This window comes from Malania oleifera, chromosome 9 (assembly GCF_029873635.1).
Source record: "Malania oleifera isolate guangnan ecotype guangnan chromosome 9, ASM2987363v1, whole genome shotgun sequence".
NCBI classification, from domain to species: Eukaryota; Viridiplantae; Streptophyta; class Magnoliopsida; order Santalales; family Ximeniaceae; genus Malania; species Malania oleifera.
In genome coordinates, this window is record NC_080425.1 from 15638679 (window position 1) to 15657199 (window position 18521).

An 18521-nucleotide genomic window follows, 5' to 3' on the forward strand; every position below is an offset into this window, starting at 1 on the left:
TTATATTTCACGATGCTTATATCCAAATGATTTGAAACTTGATTTGTTTTAACCTAGACTCTTTTGGGATGTTAAATATTTTTTCGTATAATTTTTTAGGCAATTGTAATGGTCGTTTTAGACATTCCAAATTAAGTTATGTGAACTGTTAGAATTTTCTTCTAGCATGTGCATGTTGTTGGAGTGACTTGAAATGTGTCATTGTGGAGCTCTAAAGGCTAGTAGAAGTTTTTGGCTATAAAAGAAGGTCTTCAAGGTGCTTTAAGGAGATTAAAAGCATCGCATACTTTAAGCTCTCATTCTCTTGCAAGTTTTCAAGTTTCATTTGAGTTTTAGATTCAATTATCGCTTCAAGCTTTGTTCTTGATTATTTTCATTTTTTAGCTTAGGGGAGTTCTTGTGCTTGTATTTTCAAATCTAGTTTATCAAGAGACTTTTATTTCTTGTACTCATCTAAATTGTAAGAAGATCATAGAGTTGGGATTTTTAACTCGGTTGAAATCAAGTAAGGGTTTGGGGTTGTTAAGCTTTCAAGCTCGAGGTGAACCAAGTTTGGTTCAGTTGTACGGGAAGTGCGAAGCTCGTCCATTGGGAAGGAGCCTTTGGATGGGATTTTGTACCCCAATTTATTAGTGAAAGGTGTTAAGAAGAAGAATCTTAACACAAGTGGACGTAGCCAAGTTGTTAAACCACTATAAAATCCTGGTGCTCTCCTCTCTACTTTTCTTCTCTCTAGTTTATTTATATTGCTTGTATTGTGTTTGATTGCTTATCTTCAACACTTTAAATATTTGTGATTGTTGACTTGTGCTACATCAATTAACTCATTTAACATTTATACTTTGTAACTGTGTGTTTTACTTGCAGACTAGCACCAAATCATAGTAGTTGTTGAAAATACACATACTTAGGCAAAAAATACTATTCACCCTTAAACACCCTAATTTTTACCAGGTCTCCTTATTAGGTGATGTGCATAGGATCAATGAAATTCTGAGGTCCCCGTTTGGAACATTCATTCAAGTCCTGATCCTGTCTATGAACCCCTGAGAACAAGTCCCTCTTATGAAAGTTCCCGTCAGTTGAGTCCTCCATTTAATCATCTTTTCTTTAAGTCAAGTCCATGTTAATTATACCCGAGTCCATATTTTCAAAATGGTAGCTAAGTCCTGTTCATTTAATCAAGGTCACATGTTTGAAATTGGGTTTTTCTGTTAATATGCCCAGGTTTTCTTCTTTATTTCTTGAAATTAAGTCTTTATTTTGTTTTGAGTTTTGCCTAATTCATGTGAACTTTTTTTAGAACACAGTCATTGTTCTTATTGTAATTATCATTGAGTTCCATTTTTGAGTCGAGTGTTAAATTCTTGAAATTAGGGTGCCCATGTGGCAGCAAAAGGAAGGAGTCAACATTTTTATTGTTATTCTATCATTAGAGTACACAGGGGCACATGCCCAATAGGATATAGTTTGTAAAATACAAGGGGAAATACATGGCAAAATACAAAGAAAATACACAAAAAGAAATCTTCAAAGGGGCTGAGCCGCGACCATGTGCTTGGGAATATTCCACTGCATCTCCAAAATACCTGCTCACCAATTCAGAAACAAAGTCAATAAAAATGAGAGGGTAATTCAAATGAATCAAAGAGTTAAAAGAAGAGAATTTGCATAAATTGAGAGCATGCATGGAAATCACAAGATATACCTTGATTTTGAATTAATTTGGAAACAATCCTTGGAAAATATCACAAGTTAATTTAGGGATTTCTAAAAATTAGATTGTATCCACTCCCCTATTCTCAGCCATACTCTCGCACAGACCAAGAGGACATAGAAGAGAAGAGGGGAATACCGATAAAATTCAGAGTGAAAGTTCAGGGTGCAGTACGAAGAAATTCTGAAGAAAAAGAAGTGTCAAAGTAGTAGAACCCTAAAGGACCCCAAAGGTTGTAGTCAAAGTAGTAGAACCCTAAAGGACCCCAAAGGTTGTAGTTCTCTCCTTAGAAGGCACACCCACCGGTGCCTGCCATTCATATTCCGAAAGCACATCAATGCCTCTATCCGACACACAGAGACAGACCTCCCAGTCTAGGAAGTTATCGTAGATAGACCCAAAAGGCTATCCTAAAATAGACTCAAAAGGGAGGAAAAGAAGGCCGGAGGAGTTGAAGATTGTAGGTAAGATTGACTTTTCCTTCCCTATTCTAATATGCAATAATGAACTATTGGTGCATATGTTGAAAGTAGGAACTTGAACTTGAACATGAATCTAGACCTGAGCTTTGGGTCATTGAACCCAAACCTGCACCCTGAAACTTGAACTCAAACCTACATCTTGAACTTGAACTTGCACGTCGAACCTAGATAAGAACCTGAACCTAAACCAGAGTAGACCAAAGTCTATAGAACCCCACAAGCCCATGCTTTTGGTAAAACACTTCTATGGATACTGCTGTTCTTAAATGATCTTTCACGCTTTGTTTGGACATGGTAAGCATCGTTTGACCTTCCAGCTGAATTGTTGGTTATATTCATCTTGCTTGATTGTTGAAAATACTGGCTGTTGTTGGAAATAATGCTGAACTATTAGACATACTCGTACTACTGATTTGCTTGTGGTTGGACATACTGAATTCTTATGCTGGACTGTTGTACTTAAATCAATTAGGTTTTTATAGGAAATGCTCTATTTACAGATGACATGTTGCCGAAATTTCGTTTGATTTATTTAAAATAAACTATGATATGATGATCATATAGTGCACACACTAAGGGGGAGGAATTGTTACAAACATGTATGCATATTTTGAGGGGGAGCAATTTTTTATCAAAAGAACACTAATGGTTTGCCATCATAAAAAAAGGGGAGAATGTTAGCCCTAGTGGCTAAGGTTCTTCATTCGAGCTTGTTTTGATGATAATAACCCATTAGTGATTCTTGGGTTAGCTAATATTTCTAAGTTCAGTTCAGATAAACAAGTGGACACTAAAGCAAGCATAAGGATCAGACGAACCCTAATGAAGTAATAAGAAAAAGCATACACGAGGAATACTCATGGCACAACCAACCGAAGACCTAATGATGTTTTATATGTATAATGGGTTGTGTGTGACGTAGGATATTCTTGTAACTCTTATAGCATTATATTGGTTAGAATACTTAGCATGAGTTGAGCAAGTGCATCTGCATGTTAGTTCATAAGATATCTTTAACAAACTTAATAAGTCTTCAAACAGATTTTTACACGATATTCCATACTTAAAACAAATATTATAAGGACAAGTTTTTAACAAGCTTAGGGTTTTAATATTTCATAAACTTGGTCCTTATTTTGTTTAAATAATTGTTAAGCACCTAACGAATATGGAACAAATTAGGTGCTTAGATGGTTTTCTGGAATAGGGCTTGGCCTACAGAAAACCGTCGATGGTTTGGGAAGAGCATAGAAAACTGTCGACGGTTTGGAAAAGCTGAAGAAAACTGCCCATATCTGAGCACACACTGAGTATAGACATAGGTCACAAATTTGAACACGAACCTGAACACACACTCGAACTCACACTCAAGCCAACACACATATCATCATGCCCAAACCAAATCACACACATCTAAATCATCAAGCCAGCACTCGTGACACAATATCACACCTACACAGCATAGCGCATAACACACATATTCATAGAACCCAAAAGGCAAAACACAATCAAAAAGGGATACTTATCTTCGAGTTAGGGACAACTCAGTAAACACATCACCATCACAGGACCCTGATCAGCCCCCTCATGGATCTCTAGATCAAACTACAAGCAGAGAGACCAGAAGACCTCATGGGTCTTTGCTGAGAAACAGAGAGAGAGAGAGAGAGATCTAGTGGTAGGGTTCTAGTCTCTCGTGGAGACAAGCCAGAAGACCTCATAGGTCTTCACTGAGAGTGTGAGAGAAGAGAGAGAGTTAGGGTTCTAGAGGGCACTCTGTGAGAGAGAAGAAAAGAGAGTTAGGGTCTCGGAGAGTGTTCGCAAGTGAGAGAGAAAAGAGGTTTAGGGTTTCAAAAAAGGCTCGCAGGTATAGAGAGAGAAGAGAGGGTTAGGGTTTTGCAGGTATAGAGAGGGAAAGAGAGTGAGAAAGTAGAGAAGGCTTGCACGAATGGAGAGAGGAGAGTGAGAAAGAAGAGAGTGTTAGGGTTTCAGAGGAGAGAGAGAAAGGAATGGAGAAGGCATAGAGGAATCTGGAGAGGAGAGAGAAGAAATATGCACAAATGAACAAAAAATGAAAAAAAAATCACATTTTATATGTTTTGTTTCGAGGCCACGTGTCACCACCAATGGGTGACACTTGGCAAATCCTCATTCGCGCATTTTGATGAGGCGTGGTCACTCCTTGGTTGTCTAATTTGTGCTTTCTCAGGACGGTCTAGATCGCGCCACCTCACTGATTCGCGTCCCTTAACCCCCATTGACTTGGTTGCCAACACGTGTCTCAGGTGACGTCGTTATGACGTCACCTCCTCCCCCCATTAAATACTTACATATATATATATATATAGATGCGCTAAGCCATATGTCTTCGTCTCGAATTGACGCGTGGCTTGACTTGCTGACCCAGACCCCCTCCCCTTGAACCGATTGATCCTGTTCAGACCGGTTTGAGTCGGTTCATTTATTTTCCTATTTATTTTCGGTATTATATTATTTATTTGATTTTTAAATTGAGAAAAACAGTAGAAATTTACAAAAAATTAGAAAAATCACAGAAAAATTAGAAAAATGCTAGAAAAATAATTTTGAAGTCAGGAAAAATATTTTGATTTATTTTGACTCAGAAAAGTGAAAAAATCTCTTAGAAATTTTAGAAAAATGTAAAAAATGCTCAGAAAATTATGAAAAAAAATGGGAGTATTTTTATTAAAAATATTTTCTCGATTTTTAAAAGAAGTGTGTCCCTATGATTTTAAAAAGGGCAATGGACCTTTCAGGCCTCACCTTTGTTGGCTCTGAGAGAGATTTTTCTAACGAGATCCCCACTTCCAGGGTCTTATTAGACAATTCCTAAATCACATCTCGTTTTAATTATATTGTATTAAAAATGTGCATATTTGTTTGTTTGTACATAATTGTTAAGGGGTAAAATAAAATGTAATCAAAATTCAATTTGAGATAATTCTTAGTTAATTAGGTATCGTTCGTAGAACGGGTGTGTAGGGGGTGCTAATACCTTTCCCTCACATAACCGAATTTTTGATTTCGATCCCGGTTTACGTAGACCGATACTATTTTTAATTGAGTAGTAATCAAGTATTTTAACCACACCAAGAAAAAAGGTTAATGGCGACTCCAACTTCCAATTTTTCCTGAAAATCAACACACATCATTTTTTTCGCAGTCCCCGGGGCACCCTCGCTCCCTGGACGTCGCGACACACCTCTTTCTAGTGCAAGACCATCACTACGTTTTCAATTATTTCTTAGAAAACTGCTTTTAACTTCACTAATTATTTGACTCAATCTTCATCTTTTGCTAATTTATTAAATAAATAAACATCATAACTAAAACCAAACCTCATTTACTTGAATAATTATATTGTAATATAAAGTAAATCAAGTTGGTAAAATGCTTTGTTATCATTTTTTTGACCTCGGGCATCATAGTTGTAATTAGGATTTGATGAGAATTGTTTTAATCGGTGCTGCTTAATTAAGATTTCATATGTAAAACATCATGCTAGAGAACTCATCCTCAAAACTTAGGTATCAAGGAGAGAGAGTTAAAAAGATCGTATAGTGACTTTTGAACTGCTCACAGAGACGATATGAGAGTGGACGGACACTAATAGTCATAAAACTGTAAAATTGTAAGAGTAAAAATATTCTTTTTCATCTATCATAGGCAGGACAAAGCGAGAGGGAGGTTGGATTTGAAACACCCACGTCACAAGGAATGCAAATGAGTAACACTCAAGAGTGTCATGTGAAAAGCCCATAATGTGTTAAAAAAATCTATTTAAAAAGTGTGTAAATTATATTAGTGCAGTGGTGCGTTCCGGAAGTCCCTCATTGACTTAGCACTCACCCAATGATCAAGTTGAATTACTGCGAGTGGTCGGGCACAGCCACAACATCACCTTTATCTTAATTTAACAGATACACATTTTGTATGCATTATTATAATATAGTGTATAGTGTGTATGATCCGCCTTTCACGCACAAATCATTGGGGGGAATGGCAATTGGCAATAATACCAAATACCAATTAGCAATGGCAATACCAATGCCAATGGCAATGCCGACGCAATGCAGGATGTCAGCCTAACTCATTGGCGTTTCTTTCTTTGGGACTCGGCCAAACTGAGCGTGAATTGGCTGGCGCCATACACAATCATGTAGACGGGACGGCCCTCCACCGAATGCGACGAGAGAGTTCAAGAGTTAGGGAGACGCGTGCATTCCTGTCATTTCAGACTTCACTTCTCTTGTCCCCTCCCCATTCCCATTCCCCTTTTTAAATGCTTGACCACTCTTTCGCTTTGGCTGCCTTACTTTTAATTATTTCTTGGTCTTTCTAGTACCCAACCTAAAAAAAATAACTAAGACGATGACTTTTTGAAATGTTGTGTTAGGAATGGTTGGTTTGTTTCATTTCAAATGCCCTCTGATATTTTGATTAGCATTGTGCTATATTAGAGTTCATCTTAATTGCAACATTGGCCATAAAACTTCAATTTGTTGCATTGTGCTATATTAGAGTTGATCTTTTGTGTTTGGTTTTTCAAAATATTTTAATTCTTATTCAAATAATGAAGCTGAATCGAGAGTTGTGTTAGAGGGAATAAAGATTTGCAAACATTTGGGTCATACTAGTATTGATATTGAATGTGATTCGAAAATTGTTGTAAATTGGATAAGAACAAGTAGGTGCTCCTTGTGGTATTTATGAGATTTTTGGGAGCAGCTGATTGGTTTATTGAAGATAGTAGACTTTTCGATAAAACATTGGTATAGAGAAGGAAATAAAGTGGCAGATGCCTTACCTCGTCTAGGGGTTAGGGGGAGGAATATGTTGTTTACAAATAGTAGTCAACTTCTTAGAGTTGTCAATGGGTTATATAAATTGGAGAAGATGGGTACGACTTATATGAGGTATGTTTAGCGGATTTCCTGTTGGTTTTGGTCTATACTTTATGTTATTTATCTTTTGTTTGTTTTGTTGCGTGATATTTATTTTGTAGGTCCTTGTTTTGTTTTGATTTGATTGGTTTTGTAATCTTATTTTAGCCGGATATTGGTGTTGTTATTTGGGAGGCCTTTAAAGGTTTGTCTTTTGTTTCTCCCTTTAAATATCTTATAATCACGGTATTCCTCCGCCAAAAGTGAGAGTTTATTAATAAATAAATGGAGGTCCCGCCTTCCTTTAAAAAAAAAAAAAATTCATTGTGATCCTAAATAATAAATTAAATTAAATTTATAAAATGAATAAATTAAATAGAAATATTAAATAATAAATAAATAATTGAAATTTAAAGTTTGGGAAGACGACGACTCCTGTCTTTTTAATGTGCTTGCAATTATTTGACATAATTTAATGTGATCTTACATTGAACACGTGATAAGAAAATTTGGAGGAAATAGACAGTAATTTAGTAAAACATCTTTGGTCATAGAATTATGAACGAAGTTAAACTTTGAGTTTCATAACTTCAATTTGTTACAACGATGGTCCTACAATACTTTGTGCTCCAATGTGTTCTTGCATTACACATGTAACCATTGGCCCACTTTCAAGTTCCTGTGTTGGATTGATTATACTATAACCAATTTAACAAAAAGAAACAAGAATAATCATGTGAGCCAAAAATAAATGTAAAGAACATGCAAAAAAAAAAGAGAAAATGTGTAAATCATGCAAAAAAGACCATAGATTGTTTAGTACAATCATCGAGAACTTAGTGTGATTGCAAAAATAAAAAAAAAAAGCCCCCTCTTGGGTAAAATAGGTGTGACCTAAATGTGTTGTCCCTGATTCTCCATTATCAAGGTCTTGACATGTGTATGTATAAGATGGTAGCAATATAGGGTATGAAATGATATGTAACACATTCAAATCCTAATTTACTTATTTCTTGATATTTTTTTTGGAATTTCAAGCTGTAACACCCCGACCTCGAAGGGTCTGGGATATTAACTTTTTACTACTAATTTACAGCGGAAGCAAAATAAACTCAACTTTTATTAAACTAGAGCGCTAATCATCCATATTACAATCATTTATTTCAAAAGAAGAAAAATTACACAAACATAAATATCTAAAACCATACTAATATTTCTAATCAATCTTTATTTTTCTAATCCCCACCCGCATGCTTGCTAAGCCTGATTTCCGACATGTCCTTCAGAATTATCTGAAATAAAATATGATTGGGGTGAGACAACGCTCAGTAAGTAAATAAGATTATTATTAGTGTGTGGCCAAAATGAGCTTTTAAAGAATTTCGTAAAACAATATTTAATACTATAACTTTAAGACTGCTTTTAGAATAAACATAAGTTTAAAAATTTCTGCATAAAACTTTTGTCATCAATTTCAACAGTAAATTTTTACAATCATATACTATAACTGCTAAATTAAACTTTTAACTTTAAAACTGTAAAAATATTTAATGATAAACATACATATACTTTTCCTTATACGTTTTCCTTAGATCGTCATTTAAGCACCAAAATGATCCTTTTCACGTAAACTTACACTTTTCCTTCAAATCATCAGTAACTTTGTACACGTAATTAAATATGTATAAACATATATTATAAAAACCCACCCTTAGGCCTGTTTGCCGTAAGTCATGTTTACCCCTATGACTGGGTTGTGCGGTCCGAAGACTGGACTTAACTGGTTGGCCGACCAAACTAAATCAACGTACGTAAACTTTAAGTGAGATTTTCCTTATTAAGTCCTGGTCCGGAATCAGGTATGCACTCAGGAGAAATCCACATAAATAACCACTCTGTAAACAGTGTGGGTGCACTCTGATCCGTATAAACTTGAAACTGCGGTACCGAGCATCTGTAACTTTGAACTTTCGTTGCCATAAGGGGTTTTAAAATCATCTTATTATAATTTATGCAATTTAAAATAATATCGTAAAAATCTCATTTTTACTCATATTTTCATAAAAAATGCAACGTAGAAATAAACTCATGCCACACAATTTTTGTGTTAAAAATATATATAATTTTATTTTTTAATAGAAAGAAATGTTGAAAATTTACCCGAGAGGATTGGAACATTTCTTAACCCAAAAGTAGATGCAAGTATATTAAAGATAGAACTGGTATAATTAAATATGCGTAAAAATAAACTCATGGAAATTTTGTGGAACTAATTAACATAATTAAAATTTACGTACAAAATAAACTCGGGTATGAATTTAAAATAAAAAGAAACTAACATAATCAAAATTTACTTACCTTCTTCTTTTACCGTGTGCTACGAACACAATAATTATCTTTAAGAAATGAGATCGAAAAAAGTGGGTGATTGAGAATTTATTCAAAAATTCTCTCTCCACCACAAATTCTTTCACTCACTAATCCTTCTCTTCCTTGGAAAATTGTTGTGAAAAATGAAGGTTGAGAGCTCCCTATTTATAGGAAAATTTTGGGGAAGAAATGAAATTTATAAAAGTGTGGGGAGATGGGTGAAATTATAATTTTTAAAAATTAAAGAATGGGTAAGGTATGGGTTGTGTATGGGATAGGGATGGAGGCCATGTGGGAGTGCTTACCACCATTTCCACTAAATAATTTTTTAATTAATTACTTACCTAATTAATTAATCAATTACTTAATTAATTATTTTATTATTTTATTATTATTTTTTTCCTAATCATTATTATCATTATTATTATCATTGTTATTAATTTTAAACTACTTTTAGTATTTATTTATTTTATTGTTTATTTTTGAACAAGAATTAAATTTAAATTTTGGAAACTCATGTCGGCCCCACATGGTCTTGTGGGCCCCATACAACTTCGAGACCCGAATGGATCTTACGTAACTCGAATAACTCTTATACGATTTTATGCATCCTACATAACTTTGAGACTCGTGTAAACCTCCATACGGCTTTGGGACTCATGTGGGCCCCACACAGTCTTGTGGGCCCCGCATAGGATACCTATATTATTATTATTTTATCATATATTTTTACAAATTATATCAGTCAAAACATTATTTTATGTACTTATTTACGTATATAAACAGTGTCTTATGACTCCGGGACTCATGTGGACCCCACATATGATACCTATATTATTATCATCTTATTATGTATTTCTACAAATTATGTCTGTCAAAACACTATTTTATGTATATATACTTATTTACGTGTACAAACAGTGTCTATTCTATTTATCTTATGAAATTCCATTTTGACCAGACCGACCTCCAGGGAGCGACTGAGCCGCAATGGTCTCTGAGCACTCGCTAAGACAAGGTCTTTCTTAAGCATCAAACATGGAATCAAGGATCTTACAGAAAAACACTTCTGTATTGATATTAACTTAATGACTATTTTTATTATTTTATTATTATTGTACTTTAATTATATATATATATATATATATATATATATATATTTTTGGGTCATCACACAAGCATTATCTGGATTTTTGACAAAAAAGCTCGAAAAGAAGTATAAAAACATATATATATATATATATATATATATATATATATATATTGTAGAATTTCATAATATTAACAAAAAAAAAAAAAAAAAGAAGACACAAAACAATGAGAATAATAACCACAATGCTTATATATATGTATATTAACACACTCCTATATGCAAACACTTACAACATGGAAACTCATACACACACACACACACACACACATCCTCACGATCTCACATCCTCTCGTACGCTCACATTCACTACTACAAAATCATGGACATGCATGCTTCTATATTCATATATTAACGCACCTATGCAATCCCATTACATGTAAAAAATTCATTTCCATGCATGCATGTATACCACTTGATATACCCTAAATATATCAGGGTCAAACATTCAATTTGCAGCATTAAAGCACATCCACAATTAAGGCCACCGTCACTCAAGGACAGCTATCCTGAAGGGGTCAATCCTATATAAATTAGAGCAATTCACGCCTACGCCATAGACAGCTGTTGTCAGCTCCATAATGGCTAAAGTGATTCATGCCCGCACCATAACTCGCCAATAAATGACCATATATCATTGGGTCAACTTCGGCCACTGTAAATAGGGACTTGGGTGAGAGGCTAAAGTAAGTTATTCTTAACCCACTTTACTGTTACAGTCAACCTCTTTGAAACGTTCACTTAGGCATCGGAGTGATCCTCCGGAGTATATCCTGGGTCCTCCAAGCCTATTTTATTTTCACCATTTTTAGGTCATCGGAAGTTGGAGAGCAATGTCATAGGTCCCAACCACTTTTGTCCTGTAATAGTTGGCGCCGTCTGTGGGAAACGTTTCTGAGAGGTGTTTTTCTTGCTTCCGACCTCTAATTCCCGAATATGACAACAACCCATGGATCAAGCTTCGGCTTTTCTGCTGGTAAAGAATCTCCCCAGTTCGTTCATTCCACGTCTGGAGATCATTCGGGGGTCATCAGGGAGGAATTCCTCGCTTTTCAAAGGAGAATGGAGGCCTCCTAGAAGAAGATGAAGGATATATTCAACTTACTTTTGTAGAAAAAGAGTAAGGAAGAACATGTCCTCTGCCAACAGCAGGTCAGCCCTGGCTCACCTAAGAAAGCAGAGAACCCGAAGGAGAGTGAGGAAAAAACTACACTAAAAAGGTGGAAGACGCGAACAATGTAGGAGTAAACGAGCAAAGATCGAATGAGTTAGAGGAGAGGATAAAAAAAAAAAAAAAGATCAAATAGAAAAGATGATGAAAAAGGGGCGAACGAACCCCTCTTACTGGGAAACCTCTTTAAAATCCTCGGAGCCCTCATTCAGCAAAGAAGTAGAGGTCACGCTATCCAGGAAGTTCAAAATGCCGACTTTTGAAAGGTACGAGGGCTTGACTAACTTGATCGATCATCTGGACACCTTTAAGGTGTTGATGCAATTGTAAGGCGCACCTGGCGCCATCATGTGCTGCGCATTTGTAGCCAATCTTAAAGGTAGTGCTAGGGATTGGTACCAAACCCTACGATCCGGATCAATCGGCTTATTCTCTAAGATGGAGCAGCAATTTACCGGCCACTTCATCGGCAGTCGGAGAATTGTCAAAACTTCAGCTCATCTGATGAGCTTGGTTCAAGGAGAACATGAGACATTAAAAAAGTTAATGCACCGCTTCCTCACCACAACCCTAGAGAGCTGCAACCTGGACATGAGAGTGGCGCTCGCAGCCTTGACCATGACCCTTCATTTGGGAAATTTCTTGTACTCATTGGGGAAGAAGCCCCAGTCGACATGGCAGAGCTGATGGCCAGAGCACAGAAATATGTCAACCGGGAAAAGATGATGGATACAAGAGGAAACCGGATCGAGTTGAAAAGGAAAGGTAATAGAGAGATCATCGAACCTTCTAGACCTGGGAAGAGAGGAGCACAACACTTTGCAGGCCAGCTCTCAGGCTATGGGGCACACAAGTAAGTTTCAAACTTATACCCTTTTAAACGCACCACGAACCAACGTGTTGATGAACATAAGAAAGAATGAGTATGTGTCATGGCCTAAACCTATGTGAACACCCTCATATAAATGGAACATGTCAAAGTTCTATCAATTCCATAGGGATCACGGGCATGATACCAAGGAGTGTATTCAATTGAAAAATGAAATTGAGACCTTGATAAAAAAAAGGTCATCTATCAAGGTTCGTTAAGAAAGGAGATCGTCAAGGGGAAGCTCGTGAGCAGAAAAGGCCAAATGGGAATGAAAAAGAAGAACATATCACTGTGATTTTTGGCGGCTCCGCTAGTGGCGGTGACAATGGAGGCGCTCAAAAAAGGTATGCCAAGTAAGTGCTTTTAACGGAGAAAAGGGAACCAAACCGAAAAAGACCGAAATAGGAAGAAACTATCCCCTTCAGTAGTGAAGATGAAGAAGGAGTAATACAGCCCCACGACGGCGCTCTGGTAGTATCCCCTTCTGGTGGCCAACTATAAAGTGAGGCGCATGTTGATAAACAATGGGAGCTCGGCCAACATAATGTTGTGGTCAGTGCTTGAAGGAATGAAGATCGATAGGGAACACCTAAAATCAATTTGTTAAATGTTGTAGTCCTGGAGTATATACGTGTGCCCCGGTATAGAGTCAAAAGGGGGGGTGGATGGCTCTTTTCGCGTATTTAAAAATTCTTTACAAAATAAAACTCTTGGCAATATTTAAAGTAATTATATCACAATATAAGTAAAAGTAAATCATGCACAAGACTTAAAATAAAGAGTAGAGAGAGAAAAGCTGAACCCCAGGTTTTAACGTGGTTCAACACCCAGTCTACATCCACACCTTAGAACCAAGTCAAGGATTCCACAATCCACTATCAATGCTCCTTCTTCGGCGGAGCAAGCCTTACAACTTGTGTACAATCCCCTACACATGGGAACAAGTCCCTACATGCTCACAAGGAGCTTTCGGCTCAAAAAGAACCCTCACCAAAATGGTTCACAGAGAACCTTCCAACAAATGGTTCACAAGGAACCTTACAAGATGATGGAAATACAAAGGTTGCTTCACAAATGAGCTGATATAAATTACAAACCAAACCTTACACACTCTCTCAAGGATTGTATCAAACAAGATTGGAGAACAAAAGAGTTTAAGCACTTTTGAATGAATGAACTAAATGCAAAGTGCCTAGGTTTTGTAATCAAAGAAATTTTTCACTAAATGCTTGTATAAATCACAAAAACCATGCTGAACAAGTTTATGGACATATATTTATAGCCAAAAATCCCTTATAGTTGTTAACTAGTTGTTGGGATTAACTCCCAAACAAAACTAGTTGTTACAACGCTGTGCATGAGGCCACTGGTCGACCATTCACTTTCTATGGTCCACCATTCCCCCAATGGTCAACCATTGTCCTACACTGGTCGACCATTCACCTGGTCTGTGAGGAAAAATGGCTACTAGAATTGCTGGTCGACCATTCCCCTGTTTTGGTCAACTGTAACCCTGAATAAGAAAACGTCACACATATAAAAGTTGTGGAAATTTTTCTTAGCTTTCCATAGATACCATAATCGTCCTTTTTAGACTCTTCAAAAAAAAAAAAAAAAAAAATTTATGTCTGAAATATGGAAGGGTGTCCATGACTCAAGGCTGCACTATGTTAGTCGACGATTGCTCTGTTTTTTCTTTGACAAAAAGCCTTTTAATGATTTAAAACATTCTTGGACAAAAGTCTATGAAATATATAAAGTCTAATGAAGATTAAAACTTATCCAAGTGAGCTTTTCCTCAAATATAAAATATCTTGAATTATGAAAACATATTTGAAAGATCATATCTATCTTATACGCTTAATATATCCTTTATAAAATATTTTTGACTTTCTTAACACTTTAGGACATAAAGCTTGTTTAGACACAAATGGTATCAAGTATGAAGATGCTTATGAAACCAAGATGTTTAAAACTTGTCCCTTTTGAAAGCATGTTTGAGTTTAGGATTCATTTAAAAAACTCTTTAACTTTGAAAATCATGAAAGACGAGTTTGTGTTTATGACTTTAGTGCAATCCTATAAACTCATGTGTCCTAATATGCATAGACAATGCTCAACTCTTACTCAGAAATCATGTAAGAAATACACCCGCAAGAGTTACAAAAAGTTCCTACCAGACACACAACCGTTATTACAAATAATGCTACAATTAAGCTTCCTTTGGTTGTGCTTGGATCCTTCAGAGTACGTGTTCTTTCGATCTTTCCTATTTGATGTCTACTTGGTTCGATCTTTGCTTCTCATTTGGTATCTCCACGTATTCGACACTTTATACCTGTACTAGATAAGATTTGCAAAGATGGAAAACACTAGGAACAACAAGTAATTTAATATCATCAAAACACAATAAACCATGATGGTGTAGCCACCAAGGCTAACATTCTCCCTTTTTTTGATGATATCTAGCTTATTACAAATTTACTTAAACTTTGCATTCGTATTTATATTTATCATAGCTTATTATGCAAATATAAGCTAACCTAAAACCACTAATGGGTTGTTATGATCAAAACAAGACAATTAAGCTTACATAGCCTCTAAGACTAATATTCGCCCTCATTTTGATGATGGCAAACCATTGGTGTTCTCCTATAGGGTATAATTTAAAACTCCCCCTCAAAATATGCATATTGTTAAATAATTAACATTTGCTTCCCCTTACTATATGCATATAAGGCACAATAAAAGCATTTCATATTCATAGAGCTTTAACATGCAATTCATAAGATAAAAAGTTCATGTAAGATAAGACAAGTAATAAGCAAGTTGAACTTTTCATGCAATCATATGCATTCTACCCCAAATGTAACGACCCGAATAAAAATGGTATTTAAATAATAAAGAAAGGGAAATGGAAGCCGAAAATAGAAAGAGGCAGTCGACTTCGTCGATGAACGCAACATTGAACTTTGGAAGGAATAACGGAAAGGGAATCAGTAGAGCTTCGTCGATGAATACAAGGGATTCGTCGACGAAGGCTTTAGAGAATTCGTCGATGAATACAGGGGACTCGTCAACGAAGAAATGCCGAGAGGGGGTTTGAGCTGACTGAATTTTTTTGACAAAGGACTGAATTTCGTAGACAAAATTAATAAAGAATTCGTCGACGAAGGATGGGCTCGTCGACGAAGGACGGGCTCGTCGACGAAATCCACTGTTCTATAAATGTGGGAAAATCTGGATTTTACTTAAGAATTAAGAAATTTATCCCCTCTCTCTCTCCTCTTCGGTTCTCCCTTTTCCTTTCGTCGATTTCGGGCCAGATTTACGTCGGATCGACAATCCGAAGCCATCACGACGCTCCTGGGGAAGTTCTCTCCAAATCTGCTGGAGCGGATCGTTGGTGAAAGCAAGTTAGAAACCATCCCAAATCCAGGGTAAGACTTTTTACTCATTATTTGGAGTTGTGACAGTTGTAGGAAGTGTTATACGCTTAGAAATACTGAACTTTAATACTGGGAGTTTTCATTTCCAGGGGTGTTGAATTGGAAACGTAGGAAATCATCCCTAAGTTGAGGTAAAGCTTTTAAGCCGAATTTGACTTAGTCGTAGTTATAGAAAATGTTGTACGTACGAAAATACTGAACTTTAATACTGAGAGTTTTCATTTTCAGGGTGTTGAGTTAGGAACCCTGTGGGTGTGTGGCAGTTTTATTAGGGGCTTTCCAGGAATCAGGTAAGGGGATAAACTAAGCTAGTTTCATTTTGAGAAAATGCATGTATATGTATATATAACATCTAGTTTTAGGAAAAATAAAGATATTTATATATATATATATATATATATGATTTATATTTGCAAAATATTGTGAAAATGATCGTATGTTGAATATGTGAAAATCCATTTGTGTGGCATGAGTAAAAATGTTGTGAAATACTGTTTTCTGGGAATGTGGATGATATGGATTTTTATGATGGAAAACCGGCATACGGGCCGAGATTTTATATGATTTTCCGGCGTACGGACCGTGCTATGTGGATGTGATTTGCCAGCGTACGGGCTGTGCTATGATTTGTTGGCGTACGGGCGTGCTATGTGATATGATTTGTCAACGTACGGGCTGTGCTATGATTTGCCGGCGTACGGGCCGAGCTATGATAAAATGTATAATACCGGCATACGGGCCGATGATTTTCATGATACACGTATGTATGCAAAATGATATGATTGATATGAAAATTAATGATATGAGATATCCATGTATCACAGTTTCAGTATATATTATATGATATCAGAACCTAGTTGGCTTGGTCTAGGTTAGCACTTGCACGGTACCGCTGTCATGTTCTATGATCTTTGTGATCATGATATTTGTGTTAATGCTGCTGTACAGAGTGGTGTGAGATTGGATGGTCGATGTGGTTATTAAATAAGTGTACTGTGATCGCCCCTGGTGTACGAACCAGGTCTGGCAAACCCATCAGACTTATAGACTTTATGTTTGACTTGGCAGAGGTCGGCCAACCATTGTCAGGTCTCGCCTTCGGGCCACACAACCCAGTCATGTGGGGGTAATACATGACAACAACCAGCTAACCTACCAGGAATGTTTTTATGTTATTATTATTATGATATGAGATGAGATATGTTTATGAAATGCAGTATGTTCTGCCATGTTTTGATATACATATGTTTTCTCATATTTGATAAACAGTACAGAATATGTTATATATGATATATGTAGAACACAGAATACTCATGTTGCCACACACTGGTATTAGTTTATTTCCCTCACTGAGAGGTGTCTCACCCATAAATCTTATAAACTTTTCAGGAGCCCCAGATAGGAGAGCGGGAAAAGCCCTGCTGAGCTAGTGTTGTTTATTTGCCCTCTGCGAAGGGTAAGTTTTTGTAGGAACAGTTGGATTTTTTGGAAAATGTCCCTAGATATGATTTTAGGATGTATATATAAAGAAATACAGTGGTATAGCGACTCTGGTATATTGTAATGCATGTTATGGTGAGATGTATATGATTATATGCTTTCTGCTGCTTAGGCTTCTGCTATATATTCTGTTAAATCCCTAGTACCTATGGGTCCAGGTGGATGGTGACCGGCTGAGCTAGGATGTATGACGTTGATATTATTATTATAAAAAAAATGTGGAAAATGAGCAGGTCGTCACACCAAATGCATTTCACTTCTCCTCCTCACGCCACACATCTTTCTTTTAACAAAGATGACACCAAATATCTTCTTCCCCTTTGATCATCATCAAAAAGAGAGGTACAATTCATTTGACCTAAAAATGATTTCTTCCCCTTAATCTAAGATTCCATGGTGGTGAGGTGAGTGTGTTCTAGACACATATACCAAAATATTTGTTATACCATAACACTTGAAAAATCAAGAATGATTTTCTTGCAAAAACTTGAATGATGATTTCTAAGAATTATACCATATGATGTAGATCAATCATTCAATGCAAATTTTCCAAAAGTTATTATGATTAGCTGTCACTAAAGCTCAAGACTGTGTATAGGATATGTTTTGTAATGCTTTTAAGAAATCTACTATATATCCAAGCAAAAGCATGTATCATCAAAACACATCATAGCAGGCTTTTGAATTAAAAAATAAAAAAGTCAAAATCTTAGAAATTTATAAGAGAAAAACAAGGTTTTTCCATTTCTCATGCTATTTCATCCCATCAAGCAATAGCAAATATTTTCACAAAGAGGTTAACAAATTTTCAAGATAGAAACAATTAAAGCATTGTATTGGTTTTAATCAAATGAACTTATTAATATTGGCAAGATTCCCAAGAGATTTCCAGAAAAATAATTTAATA